Genomic DNA, 22,005 nt, shown 5'->3' with positions numbered 1-22,005 from the left:
TAAGTAAGTAAAGTAAGTACAACTGGGGATTTTGCAAAACTGTTGGATGATAGATATTATTGTCTAGATTTGACACTGTTGGACTTCTACCTTTTCCTTGATGTGTATTCTTCAAATTGTGAGTTTTATCAGAAAGCTGATAGGTACTTACCAACCAACCTTCCCTCACATGAACTGACATTGTCTCTTTATAAATTCTACTGTGCTAACAATCATCCACTGAGAATCCTCGACTAGGTCTCCGCAGCTCAAATGAGCCAGTTTCTTTTAAATATCTGTCTTTGGCTATAATTGTCTTCCAAGTATGGTGACACAACATCCTGTCATGAAACATTTGGCTTTACACTTTTTTACTTTTCTGGACACTGCCTTTTTCTGCACTGTGCACTAAATACACTATGTGAGTAACGCCCAATCTCCAACAACCAATCGTGAACTGTAAACAGTTGTAAACTCTACCAGGGCACATAACAAACAATTAACATTTGTGTTTTAGTGTTCTAAGCTGTGAGGTCATCAGTGGACAAATAATTTAGTACTTATTCCTGGACAGCCATAGTGGCCGTGCGGTTCTAGGCGCTACAGTCTGGAACCGAGTGACCACTACGTTCGCAGGTTTGAATCCTGCCTCGGGCATGGATGTGTGTGATGTCCTTAGGTTAGTTAGGTTTAATTAGTTCTAAGTTCTAGGCGACTGATTACCTCAGAAGTCGCATAGTGCTCAGAGCCATTCGAACCTATTCCTGACGTGCTGTTGTTTGGAACAACAACTGACATGATCCAAAATATTACTTTCTTTTATTATAGCTTCACTTTTATTTTGTCTAATGATTACTAATTTCAGTATCAAATTCCATCATCAAGCCACTATATGATCAGAAAGCATAGTGTATCGTTAAAATATTGTTTAATAAACAGATTACCATTATATCATCATTCCTTAAAATAATGTCCAAAGTGGAAGGACAGATGATTAATTTTGAGTATATACAAAAGTCAGAGTACTGAACCGGATATGAAAGAAGGAAAACCAGAAGGGCAGTGAGAGACGGGTGCCTTCTATCACCTTACTTCCTTAATATGTTCATCAAGGAAGTAATAACAACAACAAAGAAAAGATGACCAGAATCAAAAGGTAATTTCTGGAATACGCCAAGGAAATGTGATAGGATCATTACATTTACAATGTATATAAATGATCCAGTAGAAAGTGTCAGAGGCTCCTTAATATTGTTCACAGGTACTACACTTGTCCATCAGAAAGTAGCAACAACAGATGGCAGTATCAATTAGCACAATGACCTGCAGAGGATTGGTGAATGATGCAGGCTCTGGCAGTTGACCCTGCACATAAATAAATGTAACATATCACACACACACACACACACACACACACACAGGAAAAGAAATCCAATACAGTACAACTACACTATTAATGACAAATTGCTGGAAACAGAATCTACCATAAAATATCTAGAAGTAACTATCCAGAGCAACCTTAAAGTGGAATGACGACATAAAACAGCAATAGAAAAGCAGATGCCAGACTAAGATTCTCAGGAAGAATCTTAAGTGAATGTAAATTACCCCCATGTCCTTACCCAGTAGGACTGACAGAAGAGAGAAAGAAGATCCAATGAAGTGCGGAGTGTTTTGTCACAGGATCATTTAGTCACTGTGAGATCATTACAGAGATGCTCAGCAAACTCCAGTGGTAGATGCCATAAGAGAGCAGTTGTGCATCACGGAAAGATTTACTACCCAAATTTTGAGAGAGTAGTTTCTGAGAAGAGTCTGACAACATAATAGTTTCTCTCATATACAATTCACGAAATGATCACGAGAAGAAAATTTGAGAAGTTAGAGATAATACAGAAGCGTACTGACAGTCATTCTTCCCAAGCACTGTTCACAAGTGGAACAAGGCAGAGGGGATCAGTTGGTGGCATGAGACGTACCCCCTGCCACACACAGTTAGGTGGTTTTTGGAGCATGATGTCGATATGGAAATTTAATTGCATGCATATACACTGCAGATTGATGACATCACAATAGTAAATCAAAGTAGGAACTAAATAAAATGTTTCAGGCCTTAAATCAAGAAGTGGTAAAACTAAAGCTAAAAATGAATACAAAGAAGACAAAAGTTATGGCTACGGACAAGAAAGGAGGTGGAGGTAGAACTGACACAAGAACAGGCAATGAGCAACTCAAGAAAGGAACTGAAATTCAGTATCTCAGTAGCATTTTGCAAGAAAACAATCAATATTTCAAAGCATTCAAGAAAAGAATAGCACAGGTGAAGAGTTCCTTCCAAAATAAGAAGAAGCTGCAACTGAATAAACATATCAGCTTCCACATTAAGAAAATATTTGTAAAGACCTTTGTGTGGAGTGTTCTGACACACAGATGCAAAATCTGTACAATAGAAAAGCCAAAGGAAGCTCGCCTCAAACCTGCTGAAATGTGGTTCTGGAGGAGAAATACAAGAACTAGCTGCATTGACAGAAAAATCAAAGGAAATAGGAGAGAAGAATGTTATAATCCAGGGCAAAGCAAAATACACTGGACACTTAACTGGAGATGATAATCTTTTAACAAACATTTCTGAAGGCAAGATTGTAGGTAAGAAAACAAGGGGATGACTGAGAACATCCTACTTAAACAATATGATCAATGAATGGTATTTTCATCACGCATGGAGATGAAGACAACTGCTGGAGAGAGGAAGCTGTGGCTGCAGAGACAAGGTTTAACCTTTTGGAAGAGTAAGGACAAACTAATACAAAATATGAGTCTGCATGGTAGCTACATATGGAATAAATGACAACTTCTTGTGTGCAGTCATCTAGTCTCTTACCCCAGTAGGTGTCTTATCTACTAAAAGTAAAGGTCACTGTTGTGCTTTCAATAGATGTGAACTGCACCCTGAAAATGGTATGTCTAGTTTGCAGTTGTACAGAAGTTTTTTATTTTGCAAAATGGTTCAAATGGCTCTAAGCACTATGGGACTTAACATCTGAGGTCATCAGTCCCCCAGACGTAGAACTACTTAAACCTAACTAACCTAAGGACATCCCTGCCTGAGTTAGGATTCGAACCCGCGACCGTAGCAGCAGCACGGTTCCGGACTGAAGTGCCTAGAACCGCTTGGCCACAGTGGTCAGCTTTTATTTTGCAAAGAAATTTTTGATAATAAGATGAACTGATGCTGGTACTCGCTACTGAAACCAGTAGTACTTAGACACAACAAAAATGTGACTACAGAATTAAGAATAATTTTTCCAAACTATGGAGTATTTTTTTCAAATCAACACCACAATAGAGGAAACTTATTTTAAACTAAAGACACAAAAGAAAAAAAGAGAAACTGTAAAGATCTTGAGTCTCATAAGACTCTCCTGGGAGGAAAATATAAGATATTTAATTGGTAAACTTGCAAGGCATACTTTTTTATGTTGTATAAACTATGAAACTGTTAGCATCGTCAGCTAAAATTTACTTCTTCTGTCTTAATATACCTTCCTTCACTTACAGCTGCAGTGTGGAGACAGGGGTGAGGGTGGGAGCAGGGATGGGGGTGAGGGTGAGGGCGTACTGCTTTAAAATGGTGATTATTGTATTGATATTCTTAACAACAGATTTATATCTTTTGCTTATGAAAGTCTGCATGCGATGACAGCTGCACTAGTAATACCTTCACAGGGTTGTATTCAAGTTGCAAGGCTAGATCTATGCCAGCCATGACACGCTCCCAGCCTTTCCTCCTCATGATCTGGTTGTAGCGTCGGGTCTGCAGGGTGTCTAAGCTGATGTTCAGACCGTCAAGCCCTGCCCTCTGCAAGGCAACCAGCTGTCTTGTCAACATGAGGCCATCGTTTGTCATTAAGACACTTTTGAGATCTTTCATTTCCTTCAAGGCACCTGTGAAACAGCAAATTATTCTAAAGAAACTGAAACAAATAATTTGTAACATTGCTGCTGCATATGAAACAAAACTCCAGTTGATAAATTGAAAATACAAATTCCTTAAAAGTTAACTGTACATTTGCCCTAATACCAAGAGATATGAAGGGTAAATAAACTGAAGTGAAGAATGCAAGTTAAGATAGCAACGAAAAAATAATTAGAGGCATAAGATCACCTACTGCAACAGGGAAATGGGAATCAATATGAACCATTACCCATCTACTGTCAACTCATTCCATGTCTCCATGCACACTGTATAAACCACTGTGGGTTGTACGACAAAGTACATTGTTGTACCACACATTACGGTTTTTCCCCATTCAATGCTCATGTGGAGTGTGGGAAGAATGATTCTTTAAATGGTTCTGTGCATGCTGTAATTAATCTTGCCTTCATGGTCCCTATAGGAGTGATACATATGCGGTTATTGTATAATCCCTAAATACCTCACTTAATACAGGTTCCTGAAATTTCATAAGTTAGGTTTTGTCATATATTTGGCATCTATCTTCACTTGTCTGGCATTTCCAATTTTTAGTAGCTTCTTGATGCTCTCCCATGCATCAAATAAATCTATGATCAATCATGCTACACTATTTTGTATACATTCAATGTCTGCCATTAGCCTTATTTGTTATGGGTCGTACTTAAGCAATATTCTAGAATGGGCCACACAAGTATTTTGTAAGCAATGTCCTCTATAGACTGATTGCATTTTCCAGTATCTTACCAATGAATTGAAGTCTGCATTCTGCTTTGCCTACAAGTGAGTCTACGTCACCATTTCATTTCATCCAGATATTTGTATTAGTTGACCAATTAAAACTGTGATTATTTGATAATGTAGTCATACAATACTGTCTTTTTTTTGTTTTGTGATGTGCTCCAAATTACATTTCTGAAAACTTAAACTCAGTTGCCTATCTTTGGACCAAATTGAAATGTTATGATCTGACTCAAATTTGTGCAGATTTTTTTCAGGCAATAATTCATTATAGACAACTCTATCATCCAGGAAAAGTATGAGGTTCCTTATAATATCGTCTTCCAGAACATTAAGGTACAACATAAATGTAATGGTATAAATTACTATAATTGTATAAATAAGTTTATAAGTGTGTAAAATACATTGAACTATTTGTTACAACAAAATATTGTACCGGTATACTCAGCAAGATGTTAAATCAGCAGATAGCTACATTTTATGTTCAACATTTTGTGTACAGCATATATGCTGGAAAGGATTTATACCCAAATTAAATAAATCTGAAGAAATGGTAGTGTGTGTCTGGAAAAAAAATCCGTAAAAACTCATACAGTCCAATTTGCTATTATGTCACTGTTACTGAAATATAATACAAAGTAACTGAATTTGATGAACATTCTCAGAGTGCAATATGCCTCAGAGTGAAATGCACAGTAATGTCAACATTATTTTTCAAGGCTATGTTTGTGAAAATGGATGAAAGCAAACCACACATTTTGTTCTCAATCTGCGGAAGCATTATGCACTGTGAAACACTGTACTGCTGCTCTACATAAAAGCTGTCTCATTGCCAACATCTTTCCCCTGCTGGCTGTTCTACACTTCTCATCATTGATTCAACACGTTGTAAGATATTTTATGCTGTATGACACCACAGTCCAGTCTGGTTAGGACAGCATAAAAATAATATATGAATTTCAGTATTGAAACTGGAACAGCAGAACAGTTCTCATCACACTGGATATCAAATCGAGGTTGGATTACAGCCATGGGTACATCATTTCATGCTACTCAACTGTATGTCATATGTCAGAGTTCTTCAACTGTAGTGGCTGGCGGCTGGTGGCTGGCGACTGGTGGCATACCCATCTCTTGGCATCCTGTGAACAGACGTTCTCCACAGGTGACAGATTTGAAGAAAATGCTGGATGCGGCAACAGTGGAACACTCTCTGTATCGAGGTAGCTCAGTACAGCTCAGGTGATGTGTAGTCTTGCATTATCTTGTTAAAAGATAACATCACGGAGCCCTTGAAAATAGGGCACAGCGATAGGCCTTAACAAAACACAAATGCAATGGCTGCTGTCCAAATTACTGGCTATGTGAACCAGAGGTTGTGACATGTATCCAGTTGCACCCCATACCATCACATCACATGCTGGACCCGCATGAGAATGACAGGTACAATCTGGCCAGGTCTGTTAGCATCAGAGCCTCCACACACAAGTACATCAATTGTGACGATGTTGCAGAACCGAGACTCATCTGATACGATGACACAGTGCCATTCCTGTGTCTGGCATTGTTGTCAGTAGCACTGCTGTCAGTTCAACTCTCTCTAGAGCTGCATTAATGGCTTGACAATCTGTGCTGCTCCAGATGCCATCACATTGTATGTGTGGATACTTGTCTCACTGTATACAAGCCCACTTCCTGACTAAATGTACACAACTTCACTGCAGGATCATGTACGCATGAGCGAACACCTGTCTGCCCTCTCAGGTGCTAGTTGGATGGCACTACGGAGGCCCTGCAAGGCATTTAGCATGGCCCTCCTGAACCTACCAATTCTATGTTCACACAAATTGAGATTCTGAGCAATGCAAGCAGCAATATAGTGAAACAATAAACCAGAGTCTCAGCAGACCATGAGCCTGCAACTGCCAAATCTGGAATGCTGATAAACATTTCTCCTTCTTCCATTATGCTTAACACGGTCATCGTGTAAACAACCAACACTGAAATAGAATTTCTGAATGAGAAACCTGCTCTATAAGCTTTTCTTGCATACAGAATATGCATGGGAGTGCTGAAAAGTAATGCCTCTGAATTTTTTATTCTGTTCTCAATATCGGTCGAGGTATGACACATCACGCATATTACTTGGTCAACTTTCCCACTTCACTGACTTGTGGCACACCTCCCTTCCGCAAACAGATGGTGTCGCAATAGGCAGCCCACTCTGACCAGAGATTGTGAATATGTTTATGGTGCGCTTCGAAGAAGAGGCCCTGATGTCATCCAAATGGAAATCCATCTTCTTCTTCTTCTTCTGTTATGTGGATAACACACTTGTCATCTGGCCTCATGGAAGAGACAAACTTCTTGACTTCTTTGTACATCTGAACTCCACACGCCACAAAATCAAATTCACAATGGAGACCAAAGAAGAGGGAAGACTACCATTCCTGGACATCATAGTCAGGAGAATAACGGATAGCACCTTGTGCCACAGCTTGTATCTGACTCTATAAAACACATAAACGCAGTTCTCCCTATGGCACTGTGAATAATTTCAATAACAAAAAGTGAGATGAATGTTGCAGTGTACATTTAATTTCCACTTTGTCTTTGCATTCAAGATCAGTCTTACCTGAGAGTGCAACATTACATCTTTGGTTAATTTAATTATATGTTCATTAGATTTTGGTTATAAGGCACGTTTTGCTGCCTAATGTTTCATCTCCAAATACTGGAAACAATCCATGGAGGAAGAGGAGTATGTAAGACATTGGTGGACCAGGTTGGAAGAATCTGTGAATTTCAATACTCTGTAGAAGAGCTCAATCATTTGAAAATAACTTTCAGACCTTGTGGCTATTCTAACAGATATACATAGGGCACTACATTCTAAAATATTTGCATCTTTCAGTGAGAAACAAGCAACTAGAGGAAAAGTTCTGTTGCCATTTGTAAAAACTGTCGCAGTTAACGACCTCCGTGTGCTATGAAGAGAAGGTATTGACACAGTGCTTAAACCAAACTGAAGACCACAACAGCAGCCATACTCAAGCAAATTGCTATGCAGTAGTTTCAGTGAATTTGACAATGATGTGGCTGCTTTCATTGTGGCCCAGTCATATTGTGGGGTAGGGAATGCCAGTGACTGGGCTGGATTTGTAGGTGACAGATGGATTTTTGGCAAAGCCTTGTATCAATACCTCCTTAATTATTGAGCTGAAAAACTGTAAAAAACATTCATACAGTAAAATCGCACAAAAAAATTTCCTATTTCCGCAGGTATTGTGCCTTCTGTTTCTTTTTCATTACAAAAACATATTGATTCAAGTTTATAGAGTCACAACTATGTCACTGTGATTTGTGTAACACACATTCTGGAACATGTTCCAGGAATGTCATGAAACAGACAGCTTTAAATACTTACTCTAGCTCATCTTTCAAGACTTGCATGCCAACAACAACACCATCTATCCAATCTGTTTTTATTTCACTTTCATGTTAAGATTTCTCCACAAAGGATGTCATCTGCCATGTAGGCAGTGCAAGAGGAAATTCCACACTCACATTTGGGTAATCAAGTGGATTCTGTGTCTTGTCAGAACCAAGTACAATCAACCCAATTTCATCTTTACCACTGGTAAATATCTGGAAACATATTAAATGGTAAAAATAAGTTTTGCTTATAACAAGTTGTATACCAATAGAAACATCACACACAGATACTCTTTATAAAATTATTTAATTGGATAGATAAAAAATCTACTCACCAAGCAGTGGCAGAACACACACATAAAAGACTGTTGTGATAGGCAAGCGTTTGGAACCAGTGACTCCTTCTTCAGGCTGAATGGTTGCAGGGGAAGCAAGAAGGGTGAAGGAAAAGGACTGGAGAGGTCTAAGAAAAGGGTTAGATTTTGGGAAAGTTACCCAGAACCATGGCTCATGGGTGACTTACCGTACAGGATGAGAAGGAAAGACTAATTGTTGGAGACTGCATCAGGCAAGATTCGGAAACCTGAGAGCTTAAAGGTGGAAGACAGGGTAATATGCAAGACAGAGATTACTACTAAAACTGTATATGGTTAATAAGAGTGAGAAGGTAAGTGTATTGTATGCAACAGTTGTGGGAGGGGGCAGTGAAAATAGACGGGAAAGACAATGAAAGATGTAGAAAGCTAAAACGGAGTGAAGCAAAGAGTAATTACAGTGAAGAAAAGCTGAGACAGGAGAAATTAACGTAAATTGAGGCGAGGTGGGTGGTGAGAACCAAGGACACATTGTAGTGCTAGTTCCCACCTGCGGAGTTCTGAGAAACTGGTGTCTGGCGGAAGAATACAGGTGGCATGTGTGGTGAAACAAGTGCCGAGGTCACGTATGCCATGTTGTAGAGCATGCTCTGCAACAGGATATTGCGAGTTCCCAGTATATACACTATGACTACGCCAATTTATCCTAACTGATAATTTGGTGGTAGTCATGCAGATGTAGAAAGCTGAACAGTGTTTACATAATAGCTGGTATATGACATGTGTCGTTTCTATTTCTCGCCTGATCCGCAGTTCTGTGTGACTTTCCCAAAATCTACACCTTTTCATGGAACTCTCCAGGCCTTTTCCTTTACCCTTCTTCCTTCCCCTTCAACGCTTCTGTCTGGAAGAGCCACTGTCTTTTATGTGTATGTTCTGCTGCCGCTTGGTGAGTAGATTTTTTATCTATTCAATTAAATAAATGTATCAATAATTTATTGTTTTTGTTGTTATAGTTACTCTTTATAACCTACTTAAAATACATCACATACCCTCCTCTCCACAATTCTTCGAACACATAGTTTTGCCTTTTGTAAAAAATCACTGCGTTTCTGTATAACATACTTGGAGTCAAAGTGTCCAACATCGATTACAATTACAAACAGATGAAAGAAAGTCATTGTATTTATTGGCAGTATTACGCAATCAAATATTTTGAAAGAGTTCCAGTGGTATAAATTTACAATATCTTACAATTAAATATATACGTTTATTCTTTATATCAATTCTTAGCAATAATATAATAGTATAAATTGCAGAATCAATATAGCCAATTTTAATGTAATGACTGCAATACAAATACAAAATAACAGCGGTAAGTTATAACAAATGAGAGAGAGAGAGAGAGAGAGAGAGAGAATGAGGCATTTAGACAATGTTTCATTACAGTGTGAAACTTATTAGAATTAAAATGAAGCCATAGTGAATTATTACATTCCAAAAATAATAATTATTGTGTTCTTTCACCCCAAAATAATACATTCATTAGGCAATGTATACTTTTAATTTCAGAAATTTTTACAACAGCTCTGAACTTCACTGTTTCGATGAATTTATTACATGTGTCAATGAATGAGGGTTGATAACATTGCTTTAGTCATTCAATTGTTCATCATGTGATATTCGCAATGTTCTTAATAACTTCTTATGTAAAGTTCTATCATCAAAAAGATAATCTACGTAAGTTTTAAAAGTCGCGAATCTTTAAACAACAACTTGAAAATGGGTATATCAGAATTTTGTATACATTCTAGCATTGCTTGATTTACTTTTAAATTTTAAAGTATATGAGCAGATTGAGCGACTTTCCATCCAGAAAATTTGCTGTTGGCAAGACCTCACTACAAAGAAGAATGGTCTTTCCGGAGTCAAATGCTAAAAAATTCGTAAATACCAGCATTGTAAGTGATACAAACAGGTATTAAGCACTGTGCATAAATATCGTTCTGCTTGGCGAGAAAAAAAGTAGGTAGATGAAAGAGTAAATTGGGTGCAAGGATTGAACATAAACTCACCCAAATTGCAAAGGTTAAAAAAAAAAAAAAAAAAAAAAAACAAGGGGGTCACTGCTCAAGAATTGAGAACTGCCCCCCCCCCCCCCCCCCCCCCCCTTTTCTTTTACAGGCTTGCTTTCACTTTTCAGATGAGACCATGTCCCCCATATGTGAAGAAAATAGCCAATATGTAAAGAGAATTACAGATAAAGCGTTTTCTAGAATGAGATTTTCACTCTGCAGCATAGTGTGCACTGATTTGAAACTTCCTGGCAGATTGAAACTGTGTGCTGGACCAAGAGTCAAACATGGTGATCGTAAACACAGACCTGTGTTGCCATTTTGGGAGGTAGATCTCATATCTGGAAAGAGGAGATGACAGTTAGGGTACTATGGGTGACAAGCTGCCATCAATTTTTGATGGTGCAGAACCCACAATAGTGGAACTGCTGCCTAGTCCAAAGGCACCTGTTACCAGTCTTACCCCACAATAGTGTATCGAATCCAGATGTAATGTCGAAGCTGATAAAAAGTCATATGAGAGATTCCTGTAATCTAGGTGTGACTGCACCAGTGCTGCATACAGCCATATCAAAGTAGAGTGGACCACACCGTGGTCGGTGTTGCTGAGGCATAGAAGAGCATTCAGGTGTGACATACATGTCTGCTTTAGTTGACATAGACGGGGAAGCCATGTCAACTAGGCATCAAAGACCGGTCCTAAAAAACACAATGACAGAAATGCATAACGTAGGTCATGGCAGCCAAGAAATGGATGCTATGAGTGAAAGCCCAGGATTGTGCTTGGTGTATTGCTAGCTGCATTCTGCCTCCAGCAATAGCCGTCGCGGACGAACAGAAAAGATGGGGACACCATATGTCATGCAGCTGCCGCCAGATCATTGATAGCCACAAAAAGGAGAGTGACACTCAAAACAGAACCTTGTGAAAGCCCCTTCTCCTGCAGGGGGGGGGGGGGGGGATGCTACAGGAGGCACCAACCTGTACCCAAAAAGTGTGACATGGAAGAAAGTTCTGGATAAAAATCAGTAGTGGGCCATGGAGGCCCCACTCCTTTAAGGTGTCAAGGATGTTATGGCACCATGTTGTATCATAAGATATATATGCAGATCAATGAAAACTGCAACAAGGAACTGATGCTGAGCAAAAGCTGTTCAGATAGCACACTTCAAGTGGACTAAATTATCTTCGCCCTTGGCGAAAAGCACCCTGGATCGAAGCCAAAAGATCCGGGGATTCAAGGACACAATACAGCCTTCGACTAACCATATGTTCAAGTAACTTGCAGGACACTGAGTAAACAATCTGGACGATAGCTGTCCGTTTGAAGAGGCAATTTATCTGATTTCAAAATTGGAATATCGGCATTTTCTCGCTACTGGGAAGAGAGTTCTGCATTGCACCAGGGATGGTTAAAGAAAGGCCAGGTACACTGATGGAAAAATTTGCAACACCAAATAATAATTTATGTAGAGTAATGAAATACCAGGAATATGTGGTGTCACCGCCAGACACCACACTTGCTAGGTGGTAGCTTTAAATCGGCCGTGGTCCATTAGTACATGTCGGACCCGCGTGTTGCCACTGTCAGGGATCGCAGACCGAGCGCCACCACAAGGCAGGTCTCGAGATGCGGACTAGCACTCGCCCCAGTTGTACGGACGACGTAGCTAGGGACTAGCAAGTGTGGTGTCTGGCGGTGATACCACATTAAGAAGCTTTGGCTCTCGTGTTTGGTGTTACTAAGTTCCATGATTTCTTGTATGGTCGTCACTTTACCATCATCACCGACGCACAAACAGTTTGTAAATATTGCTGAAACAATGCAGGGGTGGATGCACACCCGAATGGCAGTCTTTTGAATCGGTACAAGCCAAGATGCGTGTTAACCACCAAGACGCGCTGGGATTCGGCGTCCACTGGGATTTGCAAGTACGCATCTGCTAGGTCCAACTTCGAAAAGTATTTACCCCGTCCGCCGGGCGCACTGCACGGCCCAGTAAACTGCCCTCGCACGCGTCCGCGCAGCTGCCGCCTCGCTCTAAACCAGGTGTGCCGTGACAGCATACAACTGCAGTGAAATCATGCCCGCGGTGTGCTACTAGACATTTGCGTGAAAATTGCCCGTCACGCCAAGCTATTTGTTTTTACTGTAATAAGAAAGGACATGTTCAAAGTGTTTGCCAGAAAAAGCTCAGATCAGACACTCTTAATCATTCCAAGCCCTTTGCTTCGCGCCGGAATCGAACCAAGAATACTCAGGCTCGTGCACCTTCGCCCATGGACATTCATGTAGTTAATTCCACTTCGTCCAGTGCCACTGTCTCTAACAGTGACTGTGTTCGTTCCACAAATGCTGTGCGTCGACGTTGCCGGAACTCGCGTCAAGTCGCAAGTGCTTCTGTACCAGTGTCAGTTCAAATTGCATGAGACAGTCGCTCTTGTCGTCACCAGGACAATAAACTTTTTGTAGATTTGGACTTAAATGGCAAGGTCATACCATTCCAGCTTGATACCGGAGCTGCAGTTTCATTGCTCAATCATGACACGTACAAACAACTGGGCAAACCTCTGTTGCGTGCCGCAAATGTTAAGTTAAATAGTTATTCAGGTCAGAATATCCCTGTGTTAGGACAGTGCACCCTTCTTGCAACATACAAGGGACAAACAAAACTTGTGTCATTTTACGTTCTTCGTTCTTCTACTGCAGTGAACTTGTTTGGTTTAGATTTATTTCAGTTGTTTAACATGTCTATAGTAAATCAGGACCTATCAGTGAACCAGCCTGTACCTCCGTGTACAGCGCAGAAATTCATTCGCTGGTCTATTTTCCTCTCGCATTACCGCTACGATATCTTTTATCGGTCCACTGCTAAGCACGGAAACGCCGATGCGTTGTCCCGTTTGCCTGTTGCTGAGGATAGAGCATTCGACTCTTCCGAACTTGCTTGTATGCTCATTGATTCGGAAACCGATGACGTGGTCAAATCGTTTCCGATTGATTTTCGTCGTGTAGCTACAGCCACAGCTGCTGACCCGGTCCTTGCTACCGTTTTGCGTTTTGTTGCTACGCAATGGCCTTTGTCAAAGTCTCGGATCGAGGATCCGTTGGTTCGCCGATTTTTTGCTCACAAGGAGAGACTTTTTGTTCGACGTGGTGTTTTGTTGTTGCGTTCTGATAATGATCAGTCCAGAGTCGTGGTCCCACGTTCGTTACAGTCCTCTGTTTTACGGCTTCTTCACCAAGGACATTGGGGTATAGTGCGAACGAAACAACTTGCTCGTCAGCACTGTACTTGGTTCGGCATCGATGCTGCGATTACGAATATGTGTTCTTCTTGCATGGCGTGTGCCGAACAACAATCAGCACCGCCGCGGAAAATATTTGCATGGCCAAAAGCCACTTCCCCTTGGCAACGCTTGCACATCGATTTTGCTGGTCCATTCTGGAATGCTCGGTGGTTTGTTCTGGTAGATGCCTTCAGTAATTTTCCTTTTGTTGTCCGGATGTCTTCCACGACGTCAACTGCCACCATCCAAGCGTTGTCTGCTATCTTTTGCATTGAAGGTCTTCCGCAGACTATTGTTTCTGACAATGGCCCACAATTCATGTCCGCAGAATTTCAGTCATTCTGCCAGGCCAATGGTATTCAACATCTGACATCCGCGCCGTTTTCGCCTCAGTCAAACGGTGACGCTGAACGATTGGTCCGGACTTTCAAGTCACAGATGTTGAAGTTGAAAGAGTCGCATTCTCGGGAGGACGCGTTGTTGCTCTTTTTGTCTTCGTATTGCTCTCAGCCCCGAGATGGTCGCTCGCCGGCTGAGTTGCTCCACGGTCGTCCTCATCGAACCTTGATGTCTTTGCTGCACCCGCCGCATCAGGTTCCTGTGCAGCGGCAGACTTCTGCTTTTGCTCCAGGCGACGTTGTATTTTATCGCAACTATCGAGGTTCACGGCGTTGGCTCGCAGGGCGCATTCTTCGCTGCCTCGGCCGCGTGATGTATTTGGTTTTGGGGGCCTCTGGTGAGGTGCGTCGGCATCTCAATCAGCTGCGCCTCTGTCGTCGCACGGGTTCTGCCGCTCCCCGTCTGCTTTCAGCGACGGTGCCGTCCGGTCAGCGCCCTGGGGACCCATCTACTGGCTCGCCTCATCCCCAGGTGTTACCGACGATGAATTCCATTTTGCCCCATGGCGACGCGCCGCTGCCGCTTCCGCCGCCGCCGCCTGTCCTCCAGCCGGCGCCGCCCACAGTGGACGCTTCGCTGCAGCCGCCAAGCGCCTCCCTGGGTCACGCGCCACCGATCGCTTCCCGTGACCAGCTGTCCTCCACCATGGAGCTCTTGCCCGCTCCGGACCACATGGCGTCTTCGCGGTTGACCCTTCGGCACCTCCTGTCTCTTTACGGGCACATACACCGCATGTTGACGTGCACCCTGGACTAGGTTTTCAGGCGTTTCCTAGATCCCCTCGCACCGAATGGCTGGGTGCGGGTGGCACAGCCTCGCCTGTTGTTAGTTTCCCCACCTCATCGCATATGTCAACATGGGGTCCTCCCCACGGCGGGCGGAAGCCTTATAACACGACTGTTCGCCGATTTGCGGGGGAGGAATGTGGTGTCACCGCCAGACACCACACTTGCTAGGTGGTAGCTTTAAATCGGCCGCGGTCCATTAGTACATGTCGGACCCGCGTGTCGCCACTGTCAGGGATTGCAGACCGAGCACCACCACAAGGCAGGTATCGAGATACGGACTAGCACTCGCCCCAGTTGTACGGACGACATAGCTAGCGACTATACTGACGAAGCCTCGCTCCTTTGTCGAGCCGATAGTTAGAATAGCCTTCAGCTAAGTCAATGGCTACGACCTAGCAAGGCGCCATTAGTAACATTGCATGTATCTAAAGAGTCTCACTTGTATCACCACATTCCCCAGATGTACCAAAAGGATGGATTAAAGTTAAGTATTACAGAAGCTACGTACTTTTCTGTATAGCATTCATTACGTATCCTGTTTCAGACCTCACGCCCATCTGCGTGAGCGTAGCGCATGCCTTTCGGCTTCCTCTTATTGTGTCTAGGCTGTCTTGTCTACACACAACAGAATATATTTGTTGAGTCAACGTATGTAAAGTGATTAACGTTGCAGGATCAGAGATCAATGTGAGTGTGAGATAAGCCACTGCAAATGTAAATGCAAATGCTGGTACGCCGTTGTACACTTGTCATGTGTCAGTTTGTGGGATGGAGTTCCATGCCTGTTGCACTTGGTTGGCCAATATAAGGACAGTTAATGATGTTTGTGGATGGGTTGAAGCTGTCATCAGATGATGTCCAATATGTGCTCGATTGGAGGTAGAGCTGGTTATCAAGCAAGCAAAGGCAATATGTTGACACACTATAGCATGTTGGCTTACAACAGCAGTATGTGAGCAAGTGTTATCCTATAGGAAAACACCTCCTGGAATGCTGTCAGCATTCGTGGGATTCATACAGACAGTTTTGTCAGTGGAAAAGCAAAAGCCATTGTTGATGCTCCAGGAGTAAAGACAATCAAGACATTGCTGAAGGTGCCACTAAGTGAGACAGGTTCATAGAGAACTGCAATAGAAGGCAAAATCGTCAAAAAAAAAGGGAGCCGGAGATGCCCAGTGGGAGACAGGCCATTATAGGGTTAATGGCGATAGCAAAGAGAATGACACTCAGAATGGAACCCTGAGACACACCATTTTCCTGGAAAAAGGTGTCCGACAAGGCAGACCCTTCATGCACCTCGAAAACTCAGTCTTTTAAAAATGTCTGAAGGAAACAGGGTAGGTGGCCATGGAAGCCCCACATGTGAAGAGTATGGAGGGTACTAGCTCTCTAGCAGGTGTCATAGGCCTTCTCCAAATCGAAAAACACGGCGACAATCTGGGATTTCTGCAGAAATCCATTCATGACTTGGGTGGGCAAAATAATGAGACGGTCCACTGCAGAATGCCGTGTTGAAAGCCACACTGTGCATTCATCAAAAATTGTGAGACTCGAGCCACCATATCATCCGGGCATGAATCATATGTCCCATCACCTTGCGAACACACTGGTAAGAGAGATGGAGTGGTAGCTAGAAGCTAATTTCGGCAAGAGCTGGATTTCCATCAATAAATTGAGTTGAAGTCTGCTGTTGTGGTCTTCATCCAACTACTGGTTTGGTGCATCTCACCAGCCTATTCCAGCCTTTGTAAGCCTCTTCATCTCTGCATAGTATTTCAACCTAAATCCACTTAGAATGGTGAACCACCATTCAGAGGATAACTTTTTAACAACACAGTTTGACTTCTGTAAAGGTTTCTATACTGAGAATCAAACATAATATCTCACAAATTCAATTCCAGTAGAATTAAATAGTGGAAATTATCCCCTCTGTAATCTTGCCAAAGCCTTTGACTGTTTAGATTAAAAAATTCTGTGAGGGGAAGCTAAAATAGTATGGCATTAAAAGTCTTCCCCTTGCATGGATTGAGTTGTACTTTAACTACAGAAAATGGAAGGTCACATTAACAAATGATAAGACAGGAATAAGATTAAACTCAAAAAGGGAGAACATAAAGTATGATGTGGCACACAGTGTTTGCTGCCAAGTTCACAAAAATGATTTACTTCCGGCACTGGAGGGCTTAGGAAAAACTCTAATGTTTTGCAGTGCCACAAACTTATTGATGCAAGATCTAAACTCATCCATACCAGAAACATCCAGGAGAATAACAGAACAGGCGTGTACTGATCCACAGGTACCAGCTTAATGCCTAAAAACTTGTATTGTGCAGTTCTAAAGAAATGAAAGTGACTTACAGATACGAATATCAAAAGTAGGGATAAATGGGCAATTAGGCTCCCGTGTTCTAAGTTCCTGGGTATGCAGATACCACTCACGTGTGAGTTTAGGATGAACTCAGCAATTCAGAACTGCAATACTAGAAGCAAAAATAATTTCCATATATAAAAACCTAAAATCAGGGCTGCCACAAGTTTCTCCAAGTGAAATTCCCTGATATCTCTGATTCCACAGACACATTTTAGAATTTTTCCCCGACAAATTTTGAGGTCTCAAGGGGAGGTAAAGACATAAGTCGACAAAAGAATGTAAGGGCTTTGTATTTCTCCCCCATTTTGTTTTAGGGCGCAAAAACAACTAGGGTCATATGTGTCCATGCCAAAACTGTGAAACACAAAGGTGAGGAGAGGAGTTAAAAATGATTACATGTCAACGTTTAATGACAGGAGAGAGGACAGCTACAATCAGGGATGTGGAGAAAGGTCTATGAAGTACGCAATAGGTAAATGGAGGCCCAGAACTAAAAGTTAAATGGCCTTCACCATATTGCTACAACTGATAAGAAGTAAAACACGGTCGACAGCCCACGCATTGTTCACTAAAACGGCCAATAACTCAGATGGCAAACCCAAACGGGAACGTAAACGGTAAAAAAAAAGGGCACCCTCTGAGGAAACAGCAGACAGTTAAAAGTTGGGTGCAATGTACACAAAGTAGTGGGGGAGCACCACTTAACAAATGGTGATGGCTAAAAAGGCAGTGCCCAATATGCAACCTAGTTAAAATGACCTCCTCGCCCCAGGACGACTGAGAGGAGGTTGTCCAAGCCACTGGAAGAGGCTTAATAACCCAGAGCTTATTCCTATGAATGGAGGACCAGTGGCGATGCCAAAGTGACACCACCTCCTGACAGAAAGCAACAAGAGGTCATCAGAGGGAATGCAAGAATTATTGGGCTGAAGTACGAGGAATGCAGCTTTGGCAGCAGTGTCAGCAACCTCTTGGACCGATATGACCTGGAACCGACGTAAACATCACAGTGGCTCCATAAAAAGTGAGCAAGTGGAAGCTTTCCTGGAACCGGTGCACTAAGGGATGGACAGTCTACAGTGCACAGAGGCTTTGAAGGGTGCTGAGAGAGTCTGAGCAGTGACACAGTTGAAAAGAGTATGTCACCAGATGTACTCCATGATCTGATACAGGGTGAAGAGCTCTGCTGTAAATACTGAGAATGTGCCGGAAGTCAGTACCAAAAAATGTTGGTTGACGTTGAAGGCACACCTGACACCATGGTCAGTCCAAGAGCCATCAGTGTACACAAAGATACTGTTGCAAAAATCCATGCATAGGTCGTGAAACTGAAGGCGAGCCTGAAGGTCAAGGTGAAGATGGGCTGCCGCATGAAGCCAAGATGGTGAAGGGTTCACACCCATCGAAAAAGCTGCAGGGAGCATGAAGTCGGAGGACCAAGATAGTTTTGTATAAAGCAGGAGCTTCAGGAATTTTGTAGTTTCAATGAATGGAAGAGCAACAAGCCTAAGACGTCCGGTGGCTGCACGAAAAGCATTATTCGACACATTGGCATTGCTGTCAGGCTTCCTCAGAGCCATAATCTGTTGGTAGCAGGCACCCACTGCAGTAGTAGCCCTCGGGTGGCCTGAGCAAGGTATGTCACTGATAGTTCCTGTCCCTCTCTATCTCTTCCATGTCCGAACAACATTGCCACGGTTCACTCCACGATGTCTGGACACTACCCTTGCTGAGAGCCCTTCTTGGCAAAGTGTAATAATGCAGATGCAATCAAACTGCAGTAAGGATCATCTAGGCATTGTTGAACTACAGACAACATGCCCTGAATTCCTCATGTCGACAGCAGAAGAAAGCCGACACTTCTGTAGGACCTCATGGAGCAGGATCCTCTTGCCTCTGTGCCCTGTAGCAGTGAGTTTTCGCAGACTGACACTTGGCAGCTGCCGAGGTGACACCCCTTCCTATTGTCCTCATCGTGACTGTCCTCCAATGGAACTTTTGCAGACTTTGATCCAACAAAGAGGATTTATGACTGCTTTTAGAATCGCAGCTTCTACTTGTACTCTGCCTTCAGGAAACAAAATTGCATCCTCGCGACTGCTTTGAGCTTTTGTATTTCTTCCTGGTCTGTTTTGACCTTCCGCTCGAGGTTGGCATTCTGTCTCATGAAGGAGTCATGCTGCTCATATGGGATGACATTCATAGTCAACCCATCCATCTCCCTGACTACCTGTCATCAAGCTGTTGCAGTCTGTCTTTTCCTTCCTCACTTGAACTTTTCCCTTTCTACCATTTACATCCCTCAATCATTTGATGTCACCAGGTTCGACTTCCTCCAGCTTATTGGACAGCTTCCTCGGCGATTTCTGCTGCTTGGGGACTTTAATGCACACCATCCCGTTTGGGGCTCTTCCAGAACCTATCCGAGAGGTGCCCTCTTCGCTGCCATTCTTAATCAACTTAACCTTTTCATCTTTAACACAGAAGCACCCATGTTGCTTTCAGACTCGTCGCACTCCCATTCCCATTTGGACCTTTCCTTCTTCACTGCCCGTCCTGCACATCATCTTGAACGGTCCGTTCTTTCTGACACCTACTCGAGCGACCATTTCCTGTGTGCTATCCATTTGCTGACTCCTACCCCACCTTCGTGCACATCGAAATGGCAGCACACTAAGGCTGACTGGAGACTTTACCCCGCCCTGGCGACCTTCAACGAACATGATTTCCACAGTTGTCACAGGTGGAATTTCTTACAAACATTATCCTTACCGTCGCAGAACATTCCATTCCTCACACTTCCTCTTTACCATGCTGTGTCCCAATCCTTTGGTGGACTGAAGCCTGCTGCGATGGAATTCGCATTCTTCAGGATAACCAAAAAGGTAGCTGAACTTCGTTCACTAGTTCTTTTAACAGTTTCACCCCCCTCTTCCATCGTGTGCACCAACTTCCGATGGTTCTCTGGGAGCAAGATCCATTCCCCAATTTTCATCCTGACAGTAGCAGACAGTATCATCGTGTACCATATTGCTATCTCCAACACCTTGGGTCGCCATTTTGCAGAAATTTTGAGCTCCTCCCACTATCATCCTGCCTACCTCTATTGGAAATGGGCAGAGAAGACTCAGGCAATACCCTTCTCTTCTCAGAATCGTGTGTGTTACTGTGCTGCCTTTACTATGAGGAAGCTAGCTCACGTTCTCACTTTATCTCAATCCTCTGCCCTGGACCAGACACTGTTAATTTTCAAATGTTGCAGCACCTTTCTCTTGTGGGCAAGCACTTTTTGCTTAATACGTACAACCGGACCTGGGCAGAGGGCATGTTATTAAGCCACTGTTGTGAAGCCACTGTTATACCCACACCTAAGCCCGGTAAGGACAAACAACTTCCTTCTGGCTATCACCCACTTTGTTTACCCATGTCATGAATGGTTTTCTGTGGAAATCCCAGACTGGCTGTGTTTTTCAATTTGGAGAAAGCCTACGACATTTGTTGGGGACTAGTATCGTTTGTACTCTCTACACATGGCGCCCACTTCCTGTCTTATCATTTGTTAATGTGACCTTCCATTTTCTGTAGTTAAAGTACAACTCAATCCATGCAAGGGGAAGACTTTTAATGCCATACTATTTTAGCTTCCCCTCACAGAATTTTTTAATCTAAACAGTCAAAGGCTTTGGAAAGATGACAGAGGGGTTAATTTCCACTATTTAATTCTACTGGAATTGAATTTGTGAGATATTATGTTGGATTCTCAGTATAGAAGCCTTTAGAGAAGTCGAACTGTGTTGTTAAAAAGTTATTCTCTGAATGGTGGTTCTCCATTCTAAGTGGATTTAGGTTGAAATACTATGCAGATGAAGAGGCTTACAAAGGCTGGAATAGGCTGGTGAGATGCACCAAACCAGTAGCTGGATGAAGACCACAACAGCAGACTTCAACTCAGTTTATTGATTGAAATCCAGCTCTTGCCGAAATTAGGTCTCTGTCTCTCTCTCTCTCACTCTCTCTCTCTCTCTCTCTCTCTCTCTCTCTCTCTCTGACACACACACACACACACACACACACACAAAAACACACACACACACACACACACTCTTCCTACTAGCTACCACTCCATCTCTCTTACCAGTGTGTTCGCAAGGTGATGGGACATATGATTCATGCCCGGATGATATGGTGGCTCGAGTCTCACAATTTTTGATGAATGCACAGTGTGGCTTTCAACACGGCATTCTGCAGTGGACCGTCTCATTATTTTGCCCATCCATGTCATGAATGGTTTTCTGCAGAAATCCCAGATTGTCGCTGTGTTTTTTGATTTGTGAGAAGGCCTATGACACCTGCTAGAGAGCTAGTACCCTCCATACTCTTCACATGTGGGGCTTCCATGGCCACCTACCCTGTTTCCTTCAGACATTTTTAAAAGACCGAGTTTTCGAGGTTCATGAAAGGTCTGCCTTGTCGGACACCTTTATCCAGGAAAATGGTGTGTCTCAGGGTTCCATTCTGAGTGTCATTCTCTTTGCTATCACCATTAACCCTATAATGGCATGTCTCCCACTGGGCATCTCCGGCTCCCTTTTTTTTGACGATTTTGCCTTCTATTGCAGTTCTCTATGAACCTGTCTCA

General features: G+C 42.7%; 1 protein-coding gene across 1 annotated transcript in view; it reads left to right on the top strand.

The window, feature by feature from the left end:
• The window catches only part of LOC126483668 (molybdenum cofactor biosynthesis protein 1-like), a 324,074-nt gene that overhangs the window by 236,575 nt on the left and 65,494 nt on the right, over positions 1 to 22,005 (top strand). The window lies entirely within an intron of this gene.

This window comes from Schistocerca serialis, chromosome 6, assembly GCF_023864345.2.
Source record: "Schistocerca serialis cubense isolate TAMUIC-IGC-003099 chromosome 6, iqSchSeri2.2, whole genome shotgun sequence".
NCBI lineage: Eukaryota > Metazoa > Arthropoda > Insecta > Orthoptera > Acrididae > Schistocerca > Schistocerca serialis.
The sequence above is the reverse complement of the archived record's forward strand: the minus strand, read 5'-3'. Positions and strand labels throughout refer to the sequence as shown.